Consider the following 10,473-nt stretch of genomic DNA (forward strand, 5'->3'; position numbering starts at 1 on the left):
CCCGGCATACCACTAGAGAGAGCCAACACACCACAAATGAAGTTTGAAATTTGTTTCAATGGACCAAAAGATGGAGCCAACACACCACAAATGAAGTCTGTTTCTATGGCGCCAAAAGAAGAATTGGCCTAAATTTGCACTAAAATATTAATATTTAAAAAACTATAAAAGTCATAAACACCAAAAGTCATACCATACTAGTCCAGCTCCAGCCGCACAAAATGATCTAACATATGTAACCCTTGTGTCAAAACTGTGCGGCAGAGAAGCGCGGGAAAATTTTCACTAAAATATTAATATTTAAAAAACTATAAGTCATAAACACCAAAAGTCATAACACACCATTCCAGATCCAGCCGCACAAAACGAGGTAACATATATGAAGCTTGTCTCAAAACTGCGGGGCGAGTTACGCTGCAAAATTTCAGGCGGAAACTGAATAACAATAATAATAATAATAATAATAATAAATCCGACGAATAGTAATAAGTGTGCCTCTTGGCATAGGCACACTTAATAACTAGAAAGCGAAAATTTCTGAAGAAATTTTAAGTGTGCCTATGCCGCTGCTAATCAGTGTAGTTTGCCATTCATACGGCTGCTTAGGGCAAAACTCAGAAGAGCAGCCATTCTCCACCATGAACTATGGTAAAAACAAACACCGCTCACGCTTCACAGATGACAGCTTACAGTTTTGTGTAAAGATGAAGTTACTTCATACAGCGCCGATTTGCAGATGCTGTGCACACAAGTTCATGAGCAGAAGTCCCATTGTACCACGGCAGACCCGACAATGTTTGCATGAACACTCACAGCCCGACACACACCCAAAAAACAGCCGAGAGACCACAGACTACGCCTGAGAGGCGTGATTGCAGATGCTGCTCAGGTGGGTCCACCTCCCCTGCAGCGGCACTGCAGACCACGCCCCACCACACACATCAAACACGTAAAATAAATATTTATGCACTTTTGCATTCACTTTTTGTTTTTTGTTATTTTTACACAGTGTTCTGAATGATGAACAATGGTCTACAGCCAATCTTGTGTATTATTATACAAACTTTGGTTGTAAGACGCAGATAACTATTTAATAAAAGCTAAATATTTTATATGAGAGTAAGAAAGAAAAGTATATCTTTGTGTCCCCTTTCCCTGTTAATGCCCTATCTGGCCCCCTGGCAAAAGCTTTGCTAGATCCGCCCTGCACAGTTACCAGCTGTCAGCTGTCAGCTACACAAAACAGGAGCTTGGTGTTTATTTGTCTCTCAGAAACAGTTCATAACTTCCCCTCAACTCATTCATGTCACCTAAAGGGTAAACCTGTTTCTCCATCACCAGTTCAGCTCTGATGATTCAGTAAGGACATCTGGTTTGGACCAGCCATTTTTACAGCTGTGGCTCCAGCAAACATCAGCTGATACTAGAAATTAAAAGCAAATGAATTGTAACAACAGCTGATCAAGCTTAAACGTGCTGCTGTTGTTTTACGCGATAAACAAACAAGAGAGAAAAGCCGATCGTTGATCAGTTTCATGACTGAAGTTTCAACAGGCGAGAGAATGACAGGGGAGGCTATCATAAAGTTCAACATCGGTAACTTAGCGCGCACACACAGCTGTATAGAAACTCCGTCGTGCTAGCTAGCATGCAGTGCGAGTTATTGTAAGTGATTGAAAAAGTCAGCACAACGAAAATAAACTACACCTAAACTCGGTTTATATCTGACCCAAATTGAGTGCAGTTCATAACTTCTTACCTGAAATTCAGTTCACCTCACGCTCCTGCCTTCGGTTTCCCTGATCCACGATTGACCTCCGCGTTAGCAACCACCGGTCGATCGGCGGTCGCCTCGCCGCCTCGTATGTCTCGTTCGCGGCATGTCCTTTCTGTCATACACCGGTGGATAGCTGCCCTCTGTTGTAGCTCCGCGTTGTAGCACCACCAAACAACTCAGTTATTTTTTCCACATCCAGCTGTAACTCCTGTGCGAGCATTTGCGAGAGACCGGGGAGGTGAAACGAGAGAGAGAGTCCCTCGCTGTCCATTTGCAGCCAAGTGCGGCAACTAGCTAGTTAGCCGGTTAGCTGTCAGGCAGGACCGACGTCGTCAGAGCACTGTTGCTAATATGGGATGTCTTGATAAAACAAGCAGATATTTGAAGTTTACACACCTACATTCTCGCCTGAAAATATCTTAAAAGTTTATTTTGTGACCTAGAAACACTAATAAAAGAGATATAAAACGAAGTGGTGGCCGCCATTGTTTACTCTGTAGAGGTGTGCTATGAATTGTGGGATATGGAGTTTCCCCCCACGCATACACCTTTTTGGCTGTACTACTCCGGGTATACCACTAGAGAGAGCCAACACACCACAAATGAAGTCTGTTTCTATGGGGCCAAAAGTAGAATCTTTCTCAGGAGCCTAGAAATTGGCCCAAATTTACACTAAAATCAAAATATTTAAAAAACTATAAAAGTCATACCGTACTAGTCCAGCTCCAGCCGCACAAAATGATCTAACATATGTAACCCTATTGTCAAAACTGTTCGGCAGAGAAGCGCGGGAAAATTTTCAGTAAATATTACTATTTAAAAATATAAAAGTCATAAACACCAAAAGTCATAGCACACCATTCCAGATCCAGCCGCACAAAATGAGGTAACATATATGAAGCTTGTCTCAAAACTGCGGGGCGAGTTTCGCTGCAAAATTTCAGGCAGAAACTGGAGAATAATAATAATAAGAACTAGAAAGGGAAAATTTCAGAAGAAATTTTAAGTGTGCCTATGCTACTGCCAGTGAGTGTAGTTTGCCTTTAATGTGGTTCAATTAGCGCCGGTTGCCATTTATAACACTAGAGGGAGCAATACGCAACATGAGCATAGTTTGCTATTTATACCACAAGAAGGAGGGAAATGGAATACAGCTGATTTTCAATTTAAAGCAAAGTAAGCTGTATTGTGATCTCTGTTATATGCAGCATACAGAGATGAGAGAAAGATGCTCCAGTTACATGATTACAAAAGAAGTTAATAGATATAAAGAAATAAAATAAATTATGGTTTAGTGTCAGGTGTTCAAGAGAAGTTACAATTTAGATTTTACAGTTTTGAGTCGTTTAAAGTGGTAGAAAACAATGTCCATTAAGCGGTATTCAATTTGTATTTCAAAGGTATTTTAATGTGAAAGGGGAAATTCCACATGCAAATTATGAAATTTCCCCTTGTGGACTAATAAATGTATCATGTTATTCAAAAATATTTTGTACAAATACCATTTACAATAATGTATGACATTTAAACATGATATTTAGATTGTGGTAAATAGCAAAGCAATATAAAATAAAAAAGGAAACCATTCAAGTAACTTTATATTATGAACTGAAGAGTAAGGCAAAAGTATAAATGAAAAGCATACAAGCATTAATGTATATAGATAAACCCAACAATCATATGACCCCCTATGAGCAAGCACTTTGGCGACAGTGGGAAGGAAAAACTCCCTTTTGACAGGAAGAAACCTCCGGCAGAACCAGGCTCAGGGAGGGGCGGCCATCTGCCGCGACCGGTTGGGGTGAGATGTAAACAAATCCAAAACTGTCCACAGAGCTACAGGGGGCACACTGAGATCGCAACAGCAGCCATAGAGGGAAACAGATTAGGATGTTCTTCCCAGTACTGAAGTGGGTCGGCTTTTCTTATGTGTGCGTTTTTCTCTGAGAGGTAGGTCTCCACTTTAGTTTCTGTTGATGAGGCACTCACGGATACTTCTGGATAAGGGTCATTTGGAAGCAAGAGGTTGGCTGACTTTGCGAAAACAGCTAGAAACAGATAAAAGGAAAACACAATTTAAAACAATAAAACAAGAGACATCACAAAGCGCAGCTCTTCAGTTAGCAAACTGGCAAGTAATGAAGTTCTAAAAAATAACTGGAAAAACAAATCTAACTTTAGAACTAAATGACCCAAAACTATATTAAAAAGGTAGTAAAAAAGAAACTGGCTTAATACTGTTGTCTTCTGATGAGGCAAGTTGCCATGCGAGGTAAAACCACACGTGGCTGTAATTTGGTGGCCTGTACAGAGTTCCAATCCAAGCATGTAGTTGGTTTAAATGGGTTTAATACTGGTGTCTTTTGATCACTTGACTGTATATAAACCTGTTGAACAAAAGGTGCATTTTAATTTCACTATACCTGCCCATCCTTGTAGCCGGTTTCTAGTAGCGTGGCACAGTTTCAGGATTAGTGTAGGGCTTCTCCACTGCCTTCACTGGACAGAACACATCTGAGGAGTTATGAATGAATGGATGACTTAATGAATGGATGAGATTATAGTTTGTTTCAAACAATATCAAATGTTACAATATAAAGTAAGAAACAAAAATACAATTACCTGTTATGGCAGGGATCCCATCAGGTGCAGTTGCAGTCTTTCTGTTCATGTTTCTGGTCAGCTCTTCAATGGATGAGAGCAGTCTTATCTATCAGCTCCCACTGGTGAGCTGTCAGTGTTGCTGGTAGAGTGTGCTCAGTTGCAAAGACACTAAGATCACTTGGCAAGTCCATATCCCTCACAACCTTGCAGTCATTTTGTGTTAGTGAATTACACAATAAATGGGGTTGTGATAACTGTGATATGTATTCAGAACACCTGATTGGAGGCAGGCGTATGGCTGTGATATGTAAAGGTGATCAATCAATGTGTGTTTTTCTGTGGTTGCAGCAGTAATAAGTTGTGCATATCCTCTTGACTGAACAGTTCTTGGATGGGTTTTTTTCCTCTGCTCATAAGGTCCTCATTGAAGTCTCCACAAACAATAATTGGTTGGCAATTCATCATTTCCAATGAGTCCAAAAGACATTGCATTTGTGGTAAAACCTCATGTGGCTGTAATTTGGTGGCCTGTATACAGTTGCTATCAAAGCTGTGACTGGTGATTCAACCTTGATAACAACAATTCAAGATCAGTCACATTTTGCAGGTATTTTCGAGACTCTGCTGTAAGAACTGTTTTGTAGTACATTGCAACTCCACCGCCATTTACCTTGCCATGTCTGTATGGTTTGTGTAAGAGACGTGTCTGTTGTGTGTGGCCATGTTGTACTGTTCCAGCTGGAAGCGGGGAGAAACTGATGATCCAGACAGTGAGTTTCTGTTATGCATAAAACATCAGCAAGGCTGAGTTCATGGTGGCATCTCATGTCCTCCATGTGAGTTGGGAGACCTTGTGCATTGTGATGGATAATTGTCAACGTGGGGACTATGGGAACAACTGATTTTAAGAATTGCAACAGTGGTCTCTCATTCTCAAATGATGCATGTCTCATATTTTTGAGTGCATCTGTGATGGCAGGATCAGCATAGATTTTCCTTTCATCAAAGTCTGTGATGTACAGTCCTTTAAGTGAGGTTGTGCGGCTGAGTGCAACATAGGCCATTCCAGGTTCAAAAACACGCTTCAAACATACTACTGCTGACTCCATTGTCATGCCTTGTACTTTGTGAGCTGTACATGCAAAGGCCAACTTCATTGGAAATTGCCTGCGAAGAACTCCTTTTTTACTTGTAGATTCTTCACATTTCTCAATATATACCAGGTTGTCTGAGGATCCTTGTATTTTTCTGCGAAATTTTGCCCAGAATTTTGATTGTCCAGCGTAAGTCCAATGAGATTCACAGTTTTTGGTCCATCCTGTGTGGTTGTCACAATGTTCGTGATTGTTCCAAATGTCCCATTAACAAGCCCATCTTCAACATCCAAATTTCTAATAATCATAACACTCACTCCAGGTGCAGCTTGTATGTTATCAGGTAAATCTCTTTTGTTGCCTTTCATCATATCTGCCAGGAGGACCATCTCACCCGTTCGTGGGTCTTTTCTGTAGTCTTCGGCCTGAATATTTATGATATCAGAATGAAGAGCAGTTACAGTTGCTGAATTGTGTTTGTCGACCTCTTTGTTTGTAGCATAAATGTGTAATACATTAGATGGACAGTCTTTTATGTCATGGATAGCCTGTGTGATCAAGGCTTTGTCATTGGCTTCAAGAGAATCTGTTTTTTGCTTCACTCTTATCCTGTTCAGAACTTCAGCAAAAGAATGATCATCTTTCTGTCGCATGATTTCTGTCAGGTTGACCATGTGGAAATAGTCTTTCCAGAGATCAAGGACATTGTCCTCGTACACACAGAGTGGTTTGGCTTTTCCAAGGGGTGGCAGCTGGTAAAGGTCTCCTACTGCAAGGATAGACATCCACCAAAAGGCTTCTTGTTTCCTTTGATCTGCTGAAGTCTCCAGTGGATGTAGGCAAAAGGTCTTTAGAAACCATAGATATCAATGACCAGAATCTCTGCATTTGAAAGTGAAGCTCTCACTTCATCCAGTGCATTCCCCAGTCCCTGATACGGCGGTTTTAAAGATTTTGGCAGCTTTAGCAGAGAGTGCAGTGTTTTCCCAGATATGTTAAAAGCTGCAGTGCCAGTAAATGCAGTCAGCAGTACTGCAGGGTAGGACATGTCTGCTTGGTCACGGAATCTGGGGAGTTGGTTCAAAATCTTTGTTGCCTCCTCATATATGCACTTGATAACATGTGATTTCCACAGCCAGCTCCTCCAGAGACAAAATAAAAGAACTGCTCAGGACAGTGACCCCACACAAGTTTGAAACACCACTCCGCACTGCGTAGAATATGGATGCTTGGGTTTCATTCAGACTTTGGTACATTTTTCTGACAAAGTCTGGGCTCAGCTTTGGTGCTATGATTGCTGGCATGGTTCCACTGCTGCTACCACTGACTTGGTAGTCTGGAACAATGTCCATTTCATTTCGTCAGTGTCATGTCTGGATTGTCGTTGGGCCACACACTCCAAACGATCTACTTCAACCTCAGGTGCAAAAGTGTTCCATGCATTGATAGTGGGCCTTGTTGTTCAATCTGTTCCAGTGCCCTTTCCATTGTTTTGCCATGGCTTTCATAACGCTTTTTGTTAAAGGTAACAATTGGCCGTACTGCAAAACCATGTTTTCGTCCACTTTTGTAGATCTGTTCGGATGTGGGTATTTTGTGTTTTTAAGGTCATCATTTGATCGATGTGGAAAATAAGTTTTAGTAGTCTGCTATAAACTTCTCTGGTTGTTCTTTTCTGAGAACCGAGGATATCTGATTATTGAGGTTTCCTCTTGTTCTCTTTGAATATAACCATGTTATTCAAAAGAGGGATGGCATTTTTTGATTCTGTTTGCCAGCTGTAGAGAATCCTGTATCTGAAGCAAATTCAGCCAAACACATTCTTTCAACTCAGGTGTTCTGGGTCTGTTTGCATATTTTTCTGGCATCCAGACATCCACACATTTCATCATCTGGTGCCATGCTCTGCACCTGCTCATCGGGAGACTCATTTTCAGGGCATCATCATCAGTCTGTATGAACACCACACTGCGTGAACACTTTTTTAGTGGCAGGCTGCATGTCCTTGCCCAGGATTCTTGGGCACTGACTTCTCTGTGTTTAGCATATGCCTGCATTATCTGTTTCATTTCATCTCTTTCATTGACATTGGACTTTTTGACCTCCTGGATGACTCCATTAAGAAATTGTGTCATCTCAAATTCGGGTTTAGAGACATAAGACTCATATACATCAGGCAGCTGTAGTCATCAATGACATAGTGGATGTCCATGTTGGCATTCCAGGCCCTCAGCAGATCTGCATTGTTGCATTCACCAGCAGTCATTAGGTTCACGCTTTAAGAGGATGAATGGCCATTGCTTAAATTGAAGAACATCAAGTATTTCATAAGTTAATTTGCATTTGTAAGCAGCTAGACAAGTCTTCAAATGAGGATTTGGGTCACAGAGCAATCTCTCAATGGCTGGAGTTTTTCTTTGGCTCTTTCTGTTTTTTTGCGAGAGCATTCGTCTGTTTTTTTGCTTTTGTTTTTCATTGTGCCTTTCTCCTTACTTGTGCTATGCGCTTATCATTGTGATCGTCATCATCTGGCTTGGGAAAGTGATCATTGTTTGGTCTACGGTAGTTTGGGGAACCCAAACCTACATGACACATTACCTTTTTTACAGGATCTGGAGTGATTTCTGCTGTGGACTTGAACCTCAGACACAATTTTGTGAAGTTCAGGATCGGCATTTTGGTCAGGCATCTTACATGTTATGTACTTGTCAATAAATTTGTACACGTGGTCTTCAAGGTCGCTTCCAAATTTAGGTGCATCTTTGACCCAAACCAGTAAATGGATATGAGGGCTACCTCTGGCCTGAAACTCCACTCGATAAAAGTAATCTTCTACTTCACCGATGGGCTGTGCTGGGGACAGGATCAGTGTTGTCATTAGTGCATCGACTCTTTTTTCAAACAATCGCATCACAGTCACAGGGTTGCTTCGGAGAATTTCACACTTTGTGTTCCAGTCAAGTTGTGAAAAATCCACTTGTTCACCTTGTTGAGTTTTTATGACCTCAACAACCTCAGGCCATCTCATTTCAGCAGCTGAAAATGTCAGGAAAAAAGTTGGCTTTCCTAACTGTCTGACCATAGCATGCAGATCTTTCAGTGCCTTCTCCCAATAGGCTGGAGTACCTCTCAGAGGTTTCATGAAGCGTGTTGCATCTTTGTTATTTATCAGTCTCTCCACTTCGTCTTTATTTTGAAGCATTCTGTTACAAATTCTACGTCCATCCTTGGTGATTGCCTTACCTTTGCGCAATTGGATGGACATGCTGTTTGTAGCCATGTGTGTTTCTGTTACAAACTGTGCAAAGAATAGGTAGCTTTGGTCAGTTGCAAACCGTGTATCTGCAGAGAACAGCCGTGTATTAAAATACATGCTTGGGGACAGTTTGACTTGTCTGGCTTCATCTAATGTGTTCTGTCCAGTTGGGAACTGCACAGGAAAGGCCATGGCTTCAAGTTTAGGAACAGAGAAGAAGCCAACAGGTCTATTTCCTTGGGCGGGTGCAATGCTAAATATTCCTTCACCATATGATAAAATGTCCTGTGCATATCTGGTGGTTGCATACAGGTGTCTAGAACAAGACCAGGCGAAGTTCTTCCTTTTCTTTCTCCGTATCTTGTAAGGGCTCTCCATTTGACTGTTCAGGCTCCAATAGTTCGTTTACATCATGACATGGCTCAGTATTCCAGCTGTTGTATCCTCAGTGGTTCTTCTTTCTGGTACAATTTGGTTGTCGAAGTTTCTGGGCAGTGCATCTTGAATATCTGCATCAGCAGTGTCATGTTCCGTCTCGATTATCTGATTATTTGTGGGATCAGCAAAAGTAGCGTCATCATCAATAGATACATCTTTGTATTCTGAATGCATCTCTTTTAGCTTTGATAAGCCTGCTAACACATTCTTCATGTTCACAGTGTAGAAGTGTTGGTATCCTTTGAATCTGATGTGTCTTTTCAGTTGTACCTGCAGGAGCTGGGCTTCATTGCTAGGTCTGGGAAGACAGTTTACTGTGGTTTCCACATCCGACGGTACACAAACAACAGCCCCATGTACGGCTCTTTGCTGTCCTTTTGGTAATGCAATGATTTTGGCAAACGGAGAATTTTAGCAATCAGTTGTCGTTCTAGTACATTTAATTGACTCAGTTCAATTGGAATGGGTGCTAGTGCTAAATTGTTTGCACTGCATGGAAGAGATCTTTCCTCGTTGTAGGTGGCTGTCACAGTTGTAGCAAATCCACTCTTGCATTCTTTGTTTTGGAAAGGTACAATTAGCTGTACATTCACTATCACAAACATGGACAAATTTTCCTGTCAAGCAAGTGTCAACAATGTGACTATTTTTAACATACTTTGATCTTTGCAGTGTTTAACTTGATTAGGAAACAGAGTTCTGTGGCACACTGTACAGACATGGGTGGGTCCTAACTTAATTGTTTCACGGAAGCTAATGTGGCTGCTTGCATCACACTATTCACTACAAGCTGGGGCTGTGCTTCAGACTGTGGACCCTGCTGGAATTGTGTTACTAGTCTCTGTATTTTTCTTTATTCTCTGTGCACACAACTTTTTATAGATGGCGAAAGATGCAGTGGTAGCCATTTTGTGTCTGAATTGTGAGTCATTATGATACCTGGCATGAATTGATTTTTTTGTTTGTGCCTGTAGTTTGGATCCGATGCATATTTTGTTCTTATGTATTTTTCTGTCTGCTTTGAAAGTCAGCATCCGTGTTGTATCTTCGGAACAAATTGTTTGTCTGGTTCGAAAGCTGGCATCTGTGTATATCTTTGATAATGTAGTCTCTCTTTTTTGTTGAAAATGATCATTTTGTATCTCTTCACATTGTGGGCTTTTATCTTCTCTTGAATATGAGGATTTGCATATAATCTTTGGCTGATAACAGCTTTTGTTTATGGCGATGACAGTTTTGAGCATATTGAGTTTTCACAGCCCGTAATTTTTTCATTCGAAATTCAGGAAAGCAGGCATATCGTT

At 41.1% G+C, this 10,473-nt stretch overlaps 1 long non-coding RNA gene across 1 annotated transcript; it reads right to left on the reverse strand.

The window, feature by feature from the left end:
- Positions 1 to 3,358: 3,358 nt before the first annotated feature.
- On the reverse strand, positions 3,359 to 4,910 carry LOC109200117 (uncharacterized). The gene is made up of 3 exons (XR_002060318.2): positions 4,400 to 4,910; positions 4,201 to 4,291; positions 3,359 to 3,825 (listed from the first exon to the last, which is right to left on the reverse strand). It is a non-coding gene; the product is annotated as an uncharacterized LOC109200117 (long non-coding RNA).
- Positions 4,911 to 10,473: the final 5,563 nt, after the last annotated feature.

This window comes from Oreochromis niloticus, linkage group LG14, assembly GCF_001858045.2.
Source record: "Oreochromis niloticus isolate F11D_XX linkage group LG14, O_niloticus_UMD_NMBU, whole genome shotgun sequence".
Taxonomy (NCBI): domain Eukaryota; kingdom Metazoa; phylum Chordata; class Actinopteri; order Cichliformes; family Cichlidae; genus Oreochromis; species Oreochromis niloticus.